Source organism: Muntiacus reevesi, chromosome 9 (genome assembly GCF_963930625.1).
Source record: "Muntiacus reevesi chromosome 9, mMunRee1.1, whole genome shotgun sequence".
Lineage (NCBI taxonomy): Eukaryota > Metazoa > Chordata > Mammalia > Artiodactyla > Cervidae > Muntiacus > Muntiacus reevesi.
Genome location: NC_089257.1, coordinates 38,351,207 through 38,366,173, shown reverse-complemented (window position 1 = coordinate 38,366,173; position 14,967 = coordinate 38,351,207). Strand labels below are relative to the sequence as shown.

Sequence of the window (14,967 nt, the reverse complement as noted above, 5' to 3'; positions counted from 1 at the left end):
CATGGCATTTACCAGGTAAGAATGTTGGAGTGGGTTGCCATTTCCTTCTCCAGGGGATTTTCCCAACCCAGGGATCAAATCCACATCTCCTGCATCAGCAAGCAGATTCTTTACCACTGCACCATCTGGAAAGTCCACAGTCAAGTACATTCTCTCTCTAAATATAAGCACTCTCCTGGCAAGGTGCTAAGAGAGTTCACAGATGTTAAAATACATTGCAAACTACAAAGTGGAATGCAGACGTAAATAATGATGGTAATAGCCTTGGATTTCTCTTCTACCCAACGGGCTCTCTGTTAAATAAGCCAGGGTAAGGAAGACTGCTAAGCAGCACAACGGGTCCTATAAATATCTGAGCACTCTCCTACTGAGAAGCTACTCTGTGTTGCTGATTGGACAAAGTTTGAAATTGTTCTTCATAACCAAAGAAACTCATCAGTTTTGAAACTGGTCTCCTGCTGCTCAAAAATGAGAGCCACAGCCTCAGAAGGAGACCATGCCTGAGTAGCACTCCACAACAGCGTGGACTCCAATCTCAACTAATGACTGGCAGAAATGAGACCTGCCAGGGGTTCAAAACGTGGAATAAGAATATGACAAGGCAGACAGAGTTCCTGGCTTTCAAGGGAAGGTCAGCCTTTTACAACAGAATCCACACACTAGTAGTTTCAGGGACAGGCTAAAAATGAGTAGGAAGATCACAAGCTCTATTATCAGGCAGATTTAGGTTCAAATTCTGGAACTGCCACATACCAAATGTGGGACCACAGGCAAGTTCACTAACTTTCCTGCGCCTCAGTTCCCTCTAGACTCAAAATGGGAAAGAATAACACATACTTAACAGAGTTGTTGTAGGTAATTTTTTAAAGCTAGGTTTATTGAGGTACAATTTATATGTAGTAAAATTTACTCCTTTTAGGTATATAGTTCTATGAGCTCTGAAAAACATATACAGTTGTACAAACACCACCACAATTAGGATACAAAGTATTTTCACCATCCCCAAAAGTTCTCTATCTTTGGGGTCAATACCCTCCCCATAAATCCTAACTGTGGCACTCTAATCTGTTTTCTGTTGTTGTTTTGTATACTCAAATATCAACTTTTACTGTAAGAAGATGAAAAAAATGAGGCTGAGAAATAGCAAATGAACAGTCCGAGGTCACAAAGTAAGTAAAGGACCAGGTTAAGACTAGCACCCCAAATCAAAGACCTAAATGAGACCGCTAAAAAGATAAAACTCTTAGAAGAAAAAAGAAAAGATAGCAAAACCTTTATGACCTTGGATTCAGCAATGGTTTCTTTATTATGATACTAATAGCCCCTGAGAGATCCCACCATGGGATTCAAATTCAAATCTACCTACTGGGTCCTTGCTGGACACACATAGGCAGTTAGGAGAAAATAAAGGCACTGACTGTCTGACTTCTATTCCTGCCAGCTATATAGGATATTAGCTGCCACATGTTATCAACCCAACCTGATTTCACTTTTTAAGTAAGATAAGTAGGATAAGTGCCTGAGGTGTAAGTCCCATCTAGCTCTCTCTCTAGAGCTGAGTATGGAGTTGCCCCTGCTCCCTGGGGTTGAACCACAGTAAGTCTACATTACTTGTGTCAGCAAACACAACTCTGCAATAGCTTCCCATCTTATTCAGGATAAAATCCAAAGTCCTTACACACTTCAGTCATGCCCAACTCTGCAACCCTATGGACTGTAGCCCACCAGGCTCCTCTGTCCATGTGATTCTCCACGCAAGAATATTGGAGTGGGTTGCCATGCCCCTCCTCCAGAATATCCAATTGGGATCCTCCCTACCCAGGGATCCACCCAGGGATCCTTCCCATGTCTCTTACATTTCCTGCATTGTCAGGCAGGTTCTTTACCACTAGCGCCACTTGGGGAGCCCCTATAAAGGTCTACGAGGCCTTATATGATCTGTTTCACATGCCCAGCACTCTGGTTGCAACTCCTACTACTACCTCTTGATTTCTACACTCCAGTCACAATGACATTCTTGTTCCCTGAACACACATATATGCTTATGCCTCAGGGCCTTTGCTCTTGCTCTTTCTCACACCTAAAATGACCTTCCCCAGATATTCAAATGACATACTCCCTCACTTCATTCAGATCTCTGCACAAATGTCACCTTGTCCAAAGTTAATTCCTTAGCCAACCTATCTAAAAATAACTCCTACTGTTATTCTCTGTCCCTAATTTGTTTTACTTTTCCTACTGACCCCAATCATTACCCGATATCCTTTCTTGTCTATCTGTTTATTCTTTCCTCCATTAGAGTTGTAAGCTCCATAAGAACAAGGATTCTGTTTATTTTTTTCTTGTATCCCCAATACCCAAAATATTACCTAGTATATAATGATCACTAAATGCATAGTAGTTGAATACATAATGGACCATCCTTCATGCTTCCCTCAAAAAACAACTCTGGAATAGTTTCAAGGTGTTTGGCACTTCTTGGCATATTTCAGTCAACAACTTGGCTTCACATCTCTCCAGCATTTACTTCCAATGTTCAGAAAATCCTCTACTGATAACTCATCTTAGGTAGTACAAGCAATGGTGAGCTGGGTGGCAGAATGATGACTAACAAAAACAGACAGAGGTGCTAAAGACTTCCCTCCTCGTGGAGCTGGACTTCATCCCCAGACTGTTTGACAAGTAGTCTGCTGCTGCTGCCCTCAAAAATACCTGAACAATCTCTTTCAAATCAATAGCAAAATCTATGAGCACAAAATAACAAGAAAAATTTCAGGGGTGAAGAGTGAACACGTACAAGTACCATATGCACAATAGGTTGCAGTGTTTAGTAGTTTACAAACTACCTATATGAAATTTTAAAGCTTATACAGATGGTCCCCAAATTATGAGAGTTCGGATAAGATTTTTCAACTTTACAATGGTACCAAAGTAATATGCATTCAGTAGGAACATCCTTTGAATTCTGAATTTTACTTTTCCTGGGCTAGTGTATGCAGCACAAAACTCTCTCATGATATTTGGCAGCAACAGCAATACACTACAGCTCCCAGTCAGTCAATGGTAAACAACCAATTTACATGTGCAACCATTCTGTATCCATATAACCATTCTGTTTTTCACTTAAAATATAGTATTTAATAAATTATATGAGATATTCAACATTACAAAATAGGCTTTGTGTTAGATGATTTTGCTCAACTGTAGGCTATTGTGTTCTGAGCATGTTTAAAGTGGGCTAGGCTAACCCACGATGTTTGGTAGGTTAGGTGCATTAAACACATTTTCAACTTAAAATGGGTTTATTGGGATGTAATCTCATTGTAAGTTAAGGAAGATCTAGTTTACAATGAGATTTTAATCACTAGCTCACTTGATCCTTTGAAGTAAGCAACACAAGGATTATTAATTTCATTTGACAGATAAAGAAATTAAAGCTTACAGGTTTAATGTATATTAGGATGGATACTGTAAAAAAAAAAAAAAGATATAGTGTCTGTCCAAAGGAGGCTATGGTCTAGTTAGGAAATTTTAAAAGTTAAATAAAAATAAACATGCCAAAAATAATGGAACTTTTAAGTGCAGAGGTGGAACTTCTGGAATACCTAAATTGCTTAGCAAACCCTCTTCCCTAAAAGCAACAATAAAACTGAAGGAAACTGTCAAAAACAACTATTTGGGCCTCTGAAAATTAACCAAAGGCATACATCAAACTGAGAAATGTTTATATAAGAAGAATTACTGAACCATATCAAGAACAGTGAGAATCTGTGACATTTTAGGCTCAAGCTGTGCCGACCCTCTGCCCCCAACTCCCTGGAATAATTCCATCAGGCCAGGCCAGAAGAATGACTTGCCAGAGTGGAATGATTTAATTTGACGCTGAGGATAGAAAATTTTCTCTGGATAGTGCCCAGTGTCAAAAACAATAGAGGGACAATGTGGGGAACAATAGTAAACTATCCAGGAAGGCCACTACTGCAGCTGGCTTAAGGTCGTAATACTAGTTAGGGCAGGCAACAGGCTTGCAGATAAGCCAGAAATTTTAAAGGAAGTTCTAGGGAACAAAAGATGAGACCCACTATGGGATCCCTGGTGATGTGTATGGTTTCATATATGCTAAGAAGAAACTGGAGCAGTTCTAGGTATCTATAGACCCAATGTGAATATAAGGCCTTGAACACACTGAAAGTAAAGGCTGGAGCAGAATTGCAAAAATTGCCTGAACTTTGAATGCATTCTCCCATCAACAAACAAATCCATCAACAAAGGGTGGAAGATTTCCTGGCCTAGGACTGAAGCCAGTCATTGTTGACCACTAATCTATGCTGACCCAGGGATGACCTTCAGGAAGCCGAGTTTAAAAATTAAAACAATATTTTAAAAAATATGACTATAGGGACTTCCCTAGTGGTCCAGTGGCTAAGACTCCATGCTCCCAATGCAGGGGGCCTGGGTTTGATCCCTTGGTTAGGGAATTAGATCTCACATGCCACAACTAAGAGTTTGCATGCTGTTAAAGATCCTGATTGCTGTAACTGAAAGAACCCACATGCTACAAGGACGACTGAAGATCCCATGTGTGGCAACTAAGACCCAGCATAGTCAAATACATAAAGATTACGAAAGAAAGAAAGAAACTCCTTTCACAGAAACTTTCTTTAAATAAATATATGACCAGAATAAACTACTTGTATGTTAAATAAATAAATAAATGTTCATGGTTAAAAAAAGAGACATCAGCAGTCACACATACAAAGACAGGCACTATCAAGTAGTCTGAGCATGTACTAAAGAAACCAAAAAAGAGAGGTTAAAAAAACAAATGCAGCAGCCCTCCCATTCCTTAGTGGTGGAAGAGTCTGAATCAAGAGTTGCTACATTATATTATCTACAACATAGTTTTTCAACCAAAAGAATCATAAAACATGCAAAGACACTGGGACGACCCATTTATGGGGGGGATAAAAGGAGACTATAGATGCTGTCTCCAAGGAGACTTAGATATTAGAATCAACAGGTAAGTATTTCAAAGCACCTATTAGAAATATTTTTTAAAATAAAGGAAACCATATTTAAAGAACTAAATGAAAGTAAGATGATAATTACTTATCAAATGGAGAATATCAATAAACAGAAATTATAAAAAGAACCAAATGAAAATTGTAATCTGAAATCAAACATTCAAGAGGACTCAAAATAAATCTGAGCTGAAAGAAGAAAGAGTCATCAAATTCAAAGACGGATGAATACAGATAATGCAATCTGAAAAACAAAATGAAAAAATGAAAAATAAAGTCAGAGACCTGTGGGAAACTATGGAATAAACCAACAAACAAGTAATGGGATTTCTAAAGAGAGGAAAGAAGGAGTAGAAAAAATATCTGAAGATATAATCACCAAAAGCTTCCCAAATTTGATTTTAAAAACAAATGTTACACTACACCCAAGACAGTGAACTCCAAGTGGGCTGAACACAAAAAGAGACACACTTGTACACATCATAGTAAAAACCATTGAAAGCCAAAGAGAAAATTTTGAAAGTGGCAAGAGAAAAAAACTTATGAAATGAAAGAGGACAACAATAAGATTAAGGTAAACAGCTCACTTCTCATTAGAAACAATGGAGGCCAGAGGCAGTGGAATAATAAATCAAATGCACTGAATGAAAAAAAGTTTACCAACCACAATTTGTGACACCAGTAAAACTATCATTCAAAATTATAGGTAAAAATAAAGACATTCCCAAATAACTAACAACTAAGATAATTCACTGATAGCAACCTCCCTTTCCAAAAACCCTAAAGACATACTAAAGCCTTCTGGCTGAAAGGAAATGGCATTACAGAGTAATTCAAATCCACATGAAAAGAAAAAGAGCATCAGTAAAGGATATTACATAGGTAAAAATAAAGATAGCATAAATATTTTTCTCTTAAAAGACAGTTATGTAAAACAATAACTTTAAAATTACATTACTGCATCTATGGCATACGAAGATTTACTGTACAGAAAAACAAGAGCCCAAAGTAAAAAGAGAGGAAAAATGGAGCTACATTGGAACAAAGTTTCTAAAGTTTACTGAAATCGTTAGTTTATAATGTGAAGTACATTGACTGTATACGTGTTTTTTTCTTCTCTTTTTCCTTTTGGCTATGCCGTAGGCATGCAGAATCTTAGTTCCCTGAGCAGGGATCAAACCTGTGCCCTCTGAACTGGCAGCACTGCCTTAACCACTGGACCACCAGGGAAGTCCCAGATTGTTTGCACATGAAATAGATTATAATATGCATGTTATAATACGTAATGTGTAATAAAGATATATGTTTAATCCCCAAAACAACCACTAAGAAAATAACTTACAAATTTTATTAATAACAATATCAATAAAAAAGAACAAACCACTGATACATATCATAGCATTAATTAACCTCAAAAATATTGTGCTAACTGAAAGAAGCCTAAACAAAAGACAGCATATTATGTGATTCCATTTATATGAAATGTTCAGAGAAGACAAATCATGGGGCAGATAGATATTTGGTCACCTAGGAGGACCTGAAGCAGAGGTTGACAGCTAATGAGAGCAAGAGATCTCTTTGGGGTAATTAAAAATGGTTTAAACTGGATTTTGGTGACAGTTGCACAACTCAGTAAATTTACTAAACAGCATTGAATAGCATACTTAAAATGGTTGAATTTTATCATATATGTTATACCTCAATAAAGCTATTAAAATAACACAAATTTGTGATTCTTGACTCATCAAGGAAAAAATACAGAATTTTTTAATGCACTAAAAGGAATTAAGTCATTTAATTCAATATCCTCATTTATACACATGGACTGAAATCTCTTGGGACAAGGTCTGAGCAAAGTGTTACTAAGTCAGAGAGAGCAGGACATAATTCCTGTCCCTGAGGTGTTTGTAGGAGGGAGAAAAACACAAAAACTAACAATAGCAAAATTGTACTGTTATTACACGGAATGCTAGAATTTAAAGAAAGAACAGTTTACTAAAGGGTAGCGGCGGGGGGGTGGTGGGAAAGATGTTCTGATTGCCACTAGATGGCAATATGCTCAGTTAAACGATTCTATTTCCCAGTCTCTCCTGTAGTTAAATGAGGCTATGTGATTAGTTCTGCTCAATGAGCTATAACTGAAATATTGTATAGGACTTACACTTAAAGGGATCACTGTTAGTTGGAGGAGGTGTCTTTCCTTCTCCTCTTCCTCATACCTGTTATCTGGAATTAGGACATGATGACTGGAGCTCATCAACCTTTTCTGTGAAGTGACCTTGAGAATGGAAGTCTCAAACCAAGGATGACAGAAGAAACCTGGGTCCTTGATCATTTCAGCCCTGGACTACTTTTGTACTGTTTTACACGAGAAAATAAAATCTTATGTTTTAAACTATTGTTATTTTAGATTTATTATATGTAGCTGAACCTAATATTATTTGAGGGGAGAGATATATAAGATTTCAAAAGAATATTGATCTATGTTTTGAAGGATGACAAGAATTCTACAGAGGGAGGAGAAGGAAAGGTCATTTGTGAAATTATACAATGAGAGAGCAAGGCACATTTAAAGAACACTGTATCCTTCTGAAAAGCTGTAACATAGAATTGCAGGGAAAACATGGCAGGAATATTCTCATTCTGTCCCCATTTCTCAATTGTGTCCTCTCAGCTCTTAGGAAGGATCTCAGAGAATTCTCTGGTGGTCCAGTGGTTAGGACTCCATGCTTTCACTGCAGAGGGTACAAGATCAATCCCTGGTGAGGGAACTGAGATCCCACAAGCTGTGTGGTGCAGTCCAAAAAAACCCCAAAAATTTCAGAAAGCCAGATTGGGCATGGCTACAGTCCATTTTATGATCCCAGGACTCTCTGAAACTTCTCTGTTATAAATACTTGTGACTATGATTTGCCTGCCCGATTCTTTTCTTCCTGCTACATTTTAAGCAGCATAAGGTTAAGTGACCATATCTATTTTATTCACCACTGAATTTCCAGTAAAGGGCTTGGTATAAAGCAGGGTGCTCAGTAAAGGTTTTCGACTAGATGAATGAATTAACTAATGGGTAAGTTAAAAGAAAGCTTTTATTGGAATTCAACAGTTTAATATCACATTAGTTCTTACCAAATTTAGGAAAACTGTTTCGGTGTTAGTTCTCCTTAATTCTATACACAAGAAAGCCCATTTTTATCGTAGTTATCTATTTCTTTATACTGTCTGCCAAATGTAATCAGACTGCACATTATATTACTGCATTTCACAGTTGTGTACGTTATCATTTCGTCTCAGAAAATACTTCAGTTTAAAGATGAAATGCAGGAGCACTCTTATTTCTAGGAATCTGCCACAAGGATCTCAATATCAAAAAGGCTTCCACAGATAACAGATCTTTCCATGTAAAAGGTTAATACCACCTCTTCTCTTACCTGTAAATGAAATGCAGAGATTCCTGATACCTAGAACAAAGTCAAGCACAAAGTATGTACTTTGAAAATATTTGCTGAATAAACATGGTTTCATAACCACATAATACAATGACTTTAAATTATCACACAACTCTAAAGCGAAATTATAATTTGCTGGAAATGGGTTGCTGTGGCCAGACTTGCTATACCAAACTATAAAAAACAGTGATCGGGCATTTCTAGAGAGACTATGAATCAACAGTGCTCAGAGAGCCCCTCTTTAATGTTTACAAGAGGCTAGGTTTGCAATGCAAAAATATAAACCAAATTTTATCTTCTTAGATAAGGCCTGTGACACAGTAAAAGAAAATAGTGGTGCTCCCTTTAAAAAGTACAAGTGCCATATTACCCATCACATTTAGGTGGAAAGAGACAGCCAGAAGAGGATTATGGTCACAACACCCAATAGCTTTACTGATTTTTATTTATTTATTTATTCTTATTTTATTTTATTTAGAAGAGAAAACTAAGGCATAGGTAAAGGACAAGACTACCCTAGAAATACACGACAAGTCAGGGTTGTGGACAGGTGCCCTGAACAAAACCCAGGTCTCCTGCCCTTAAACTGGAGACTTCCCATTGTATCACCTTGCTACCATCCTCTGGATAGACAGATAATCAAACAATTAGATGGAAAGACAAATGAACAAATAAGGCATATGACAATGCAGTTCCAGAAATGCCCTTCTGCCCTTTTGCTGGTCCTATATCTTTCTTGGCATTTTAGATCCATCTGTCACGAAACACAGGATACTAAGGGAATATAAAAGAAATGCAGGTATTTGAAGAACTCATTCAGTCAAAGTGTAATCAGAATATGTTAATTCTCTGAGGCAAACCCATGAAGCCCACTATATTGGGAATTCTCAACAGCAAGTTTATAGCACCCAAAGTTACTACCTTTCCTGGGGAAGTAATATGTGCAAAAGTATTGCCGAGCAATTTCATATAATGAATGGTTAAGAACATAGGTTTTTAAGCCATAGCAGCTGTGAAGCCTTGGACAGCTTACTTGTTTCCTCATCTGCATAGTGGAAATACTAGAAGTAATTACATTCTAGGATTGTTGAGGGGATTAAATGAGACAACACATGTTTTACCAGAACACATGTAAACACCTAACAAATGGTGGCTTTATCATTATTTCATCTGAGGAAACATCCTCATCACACATGATTTTCAATGACCTGGGACCCATAATGTCCGTAGGTTTCCCCAGGACTGTAGACTGTCCTCCTCCCAGGTGTACAGTTTTAGATCTTACTCAAAAAAGAGGCGTACTAGTCAACTTGAGGCTACCTGCTGTACCGTGCTAAATCGCTTCAGTTGTGTCCAACTCTTTGAGACCCCAAGGACTGTACCAGGCTCCTCTGTCCATGGGATTCTCCAGGCAAGAATACTGGGGTGGGTTGCCATTTCCTTCTCCCAGGGGATCTTCCTGCCCCAGGGACTGAACCCCTCATCTCTTACATCTACCTGCTTTGTCAGGCAGATTCTTTACCACTAGTGCCACCTGGGGAGTGAGGCTACCTGCTACAAGAAGGCAATTATCTCTTCATTTATAAAATGGAAACTATCAACAAACTGTGGAAAATTCTTAGAGATGGGAATACCAGCCCATCTTACCTGTCTCCTGAGAAACCTGTATGTGAGTCAAGAAGCAACAGTTAGAACTAGGCATGGAAAAACAGACTGGTTCCAAATTGAGAAAGGAGTATGTCAAGGCTGTATGTTGTCACCCTGCTCATTTAACTTATTTGCAGGGTACATCACGTGAAATGCTGGGCTGGATGAAGCACAAGCTGCAATCAAGACTGCTGGGAGAAATATCAACAACCTCAGATATGCAGTTGATATCACCCTTATGGAAGAAAGTGAAGAGGAACTGAAGAGTGATAAAATTGAAAGGGAAGAGTGAAAAATCTGGCTTAAAACTCAACATTCAGAAAACTAAGATCATGGCACCTGGTCCCATCACTTCATGGCAAATAGATGGGGAAACAGAGAAAACAGTAGCTGACTATTTTCCTGGGTTCCAAAATCAATGCAGATGGTGACTTCACGCATGAAATTAAAAGATGCTTGCTGGGAGGGGGGATCGGGATGGGGAATACATGTAAAACCATGGCTGATTCATGTCAATGCATGACAAAACCCACTACAATATAAAATAAATAAATAAATAAAAGATGCTTGCTTCCTGGAAGAAAAGCTATGACAAACCTGGACAAACCTGGACAGCATACTGAAAAGCAGAGACATTACTTTGCCAACAAAGGTCCATCTAGGCAAAGCTATGGTTTTTCCAGTAGTCATGTATGGATGTGAGAGTTGAACTATAAAGAAGGCTGACCACAGAAGAACTGATGCTTTTGAACTATGGTGTTGGAGAAGACTCTTGAGAGTCCCTTGGACTGCAAGGAGATCAAAACCAGTCCATCCTGAAGAAAATCAACCCTGAATATTTACTGGAAGGACTGATGCTGAAGCTAAAGCTCCAATACTCTGGCCACCTGATGCGAAGAGCTGATTCATTGGAAAAGACCCTGATGCTGGGAAAGATTGAAGGCAGAAGAAGGGGATGACAGAGTATGAGATGGTTGGATAGCATCACCAGCTCAATAGACATGAGTTTAAGCAAGCTGTGGGAGATGGTGAGAGACAGGAAGGCCTGGCGTGCTGCAGTCTATGGGGTTGCAAAGAGTTCGATCATGACTGAGTGACTGAACAGCAACCATTTAATATAAAAAGAATTGTTATGCAGATGAATAGGGAGCCATGAAGGATTATAGTAACAAAGTGACATAATCCTATCTGTGTTTTAGAACAACATTTCATGAGAAGATGGATGATGGACTGGCAGAAGAGAAACAGAAGGTCTGAACTAGAAAGAGCCGAAATAGAAAAGAAGGAAAGAATATAGGAAATATTTTTTAGACTTATAACTGACAGGATTTAGAAACTCTCTTGTAAACTCTCTGTATGCAACACTTGATGTGGGGGAAATAAGAGGTTTCTAAGGTAAGTAATGAAATATAGCATTCAATTTTGAACAAGCAGAGGCTGAGATGGCCAATAAACAACTGGGAATCTGGAAATATTGATCTGAGGGTCTATGACTGCTATGAACGAACTACCCACCAACGATTATGTCCATTTGCTTAGAGTTCAGCAGAAGTAGTCCAGCAGGGGTATAAAGGCAGTAAGGAATGAAGGAATGTAGAGGCAGAATAACAGCATGGCAGAATATGCTGTCAGATATATTTCACAGCAGAAATGGGTGCCCATAAAGTATGTCTTTAGAACTTTCTCAGTTGCTAAAGAAGCAGGCCTGTTTGGCTCCCAAATATGCTTGCTTGCTTTCTTCTTTTCATCAATAAATCTTCACTAGGTCTTTATTTTATACCAGGCATTATTATCCCATATACCAGCAGTAGGGATGTGAAGATGAATAAGTTATGGTACAAGCCCTTAAGGACACTGGAGCTAGCAAAGAAGAGGAACAAATAAAGAGTCAAATAAGAATATCCACGTGTTATGGTAGAGAGGAGCATGGGGATCTAAAGAACCTAACTCCATGTACCCTTTCTCCAGGGTATCTTCCCTGAATATTATATTAGCTACTGTTTATGAAGTACTTAACTATGAGAGGAATTTTTCTTGGAGTTTTACATGTTACATCTACTTACAGCTACATTAATTTTCACATCTACCTTATGAAGTAGGTATTATTTACTAACTCCATCTTACCCATGAGAAAACTGGACAGCCTATAATGAACTCTCCTCTGAGTTCTCACTGTCCTCCCAAAGCAGTCTATGTCACTACACAGGACTTTGTATCCTTGGTTTTTTAAAAAAATACCCCGTAAGGACAAAGCTATAATTTACTCATGTCTTTATCTCCCACAAGGCCCAACAAAGGACCAACTATATGCCACAGGTATTCAGTATTCGCTGAACATCAAAATGACTGTTATGAACTCATTTCATTGTGTAAGTTTTACATTATATCCTTTATAATGTAAATCATTCTACAGCAATCATTTCCTGTGCATTGATAGAGGAATGAATAAAGAAGATGTGGTAGACGAAGAATTCATTTGCTGGGCAGCAATGGAGAAACAGACATAGAGAACAGACTTATTGACATGGAGAAGGGAGGAGAGGGTGAGATGTATGGAGAGAGTAACATGGAAACTTACATTACCATATGTAAAATAGATAGTCAATGGGAAGTTGCTATATGTCTCAGGGAACTCAAACAGGGGCCCTGTATCAACCTAGAAGGGTGGGATGGGGAGGGAGATGGGAGGGAGGTTCAAGAGGGAGGGGACATATGTATATCTATAGCTGATTCATGTTGAGGCTTGACAGAAAACAACAAAATTCTGTAAAGCAATTATCCTTCAATTTAAAAAAATAAAAAAAGAAGATGTGGTATACACACACACACACAAGCACGCGCACGCACAATGGAATATTACTCAGCCATAAAAAGAATGAAAAACCAGCCTATGTAGCAACATGGATGGATCTAGAGACTGTCATACTGACTGAAGTAAGTGACACAGAGAAGGACAAATATTTGTATGATATCACTTATTACATGCAATCTAAAAAAAATGGTATAAACGAACTTACTCACAAAACAGGTTATCAGGGGGAAAGGAGGGAGGCAAACTGGGAGACTGGGACTGACATATACACGCTGTGCTGTGCTTAGTCGCTCAGTTGTGTCCGACTCTTTGCAACCCCATGGACTGTAGCCCGCCAGGCCCTGCTGTCTGTGGGGATTCTACAGGCAAGAATACTAGAGTGGGTTGCCGTGTCCTCCTCCATAGGGTCTTCCCAATCCAGAGATTAAACCCAGGTCTCCTGCATTGCAGGAGGGTTCTTTACCATCTGTCACCAGGGAAGCCCAAGAATACTGGAGTAGGTAGCCTACCCCTTCTCCAGGGGATCTTCCTGACCCAGGAATGGAACCGGGGTCTCCTGCATTGCAGGCAGATTCTTTACCAGTTGAGCTACCCGGGAAGCCCCATATACACACTACTATATATAAAATAGATAAATAGATAATAAGAACCTACTGTATAGCACAGGGAACTCTACCAAGACTCTGTAATGACCTATATGAGAAAAGTATCTAAAAGAGAGTGGATGGATGGATGTATATTTATAACTGATTCACTTTGCTGTAAATCAGAAAGTAACACAACATTGCAAATCAACTTTGCCTAACAGTGTAAATGCACTTAATGCTATGAAATTGTATACTTAAAAATAGTTAAAATGGCACACTTTATGATATATATTTATCACCACAAACAAAAAACCCTCCAGTGTTTTAAGTCCAATAATTTTTTTTGTCAAAAACCATTTCTTATTTATTCAGTAGATTCATAGTAAGCATTTACTCTAAGTCAATTACTGGTGCCAGGTACAGACTAAACAGAAGTAAACCATACACAGACCCTACCATCAAGCTTATTGTGGCAAAACCATAAATGTTGTCTATTGTTTAAGATGATCTATATTCTCTTCAGACATTACACCCAGATATCAATGTGTGCCTTCTGACTATTCAAACACTCAACAGAAATAAACCATCAGTTGAAAGAATAAATGAATGAATGATGGATACTGTGAACCTTAGACAAGGCATTGCTCTGGCCACTAGGATACTCAGGGTTGAACCAAACCTTAGTAATAAGCAAGAACTTCTGGCTTCACTTACTCTGTTTTCCTTATTTCCCCCTTCATTATGAATCTCTTTATTTACTTTTGATCCTATTTTATTATGCAAATTTTAAAAACTAATTCCCTTTAGGGAAAAATAAAGTTGAGTATGTAGTATTAAATCAATCAAACTTTGATGAGATGATGTGATGTGATCAGTCTCCTTCGTCAAGATGCTCTGCTGAAGATCTAGAGACAAACCAGACCCCACTTGTAAGTCAGCAGTGCAGCACTCAACTGCTCTGCCACTGAGCTCTACTCAAGGAATTCTTTGCTGGAGGAACTATTTTGCTTCAAAGATGCCAAGGCCCCATTCTTGAAAACACCCCACTTTAAGTTTTCGGCCCCTGCACTGATGGACAGGGAGGCTCTGGAACTAGACAGACCATATGGTCTAGGCTCTTATTTCTGTCCCTGACCTATCAGTGACAAACCTCTTAGGATCTCGAATCTACTCCTCTCTACCCACTTCTTGTGGCTACTCTGAATATTCAAAGGGAAAGCAGAGGAGAAGACATTTCCTAAACTGTAGAGTACTACAGCACAGTAAGGTGTTGAGGAAAAAGGGGTTCATCATTTGTAATACAAGGCAGGGATGGCTGACCAAAATTTAGGCAACCAGTCTTATAGGCACTGGACTTAAAACCCTGGAGGGGTTTTTTGTTTGTGATAAATATATATCATAAAATGTGCCATTTTAACTATTTTTAAGTATACAATTTCATTAAGTACATTTAC

General features: G+C 38.5%; 1 protein-coding gene across 4 annotated transcripts in view; it reads right to left on the bottom strand.

The window, feature by feature from the left end:
- Window positions 1-14,967, bottom strand: part of FAM168A (family with sequence similarity 168 member A) — a 199,869-nt gene that overhangs the window by 73,224 nt on the left and 111,678 nt on the right. The window contains exon 1 of one of the 4 annotated variants that reach the window (XM_065944125.1): window positions 8,450-8,468. The exons of the other annotated variants lie outside the window; for them this stretch is intronic. The gene's annotated coding sequence lies outside the window, so the exon portion shown is untranslated. Of the gene's footprint in view, window positions 1-8,449; window positions 8,469-14,967 lie in introns of those variants that run through there. 4 annotated transcript variants of the gene reach the window in all.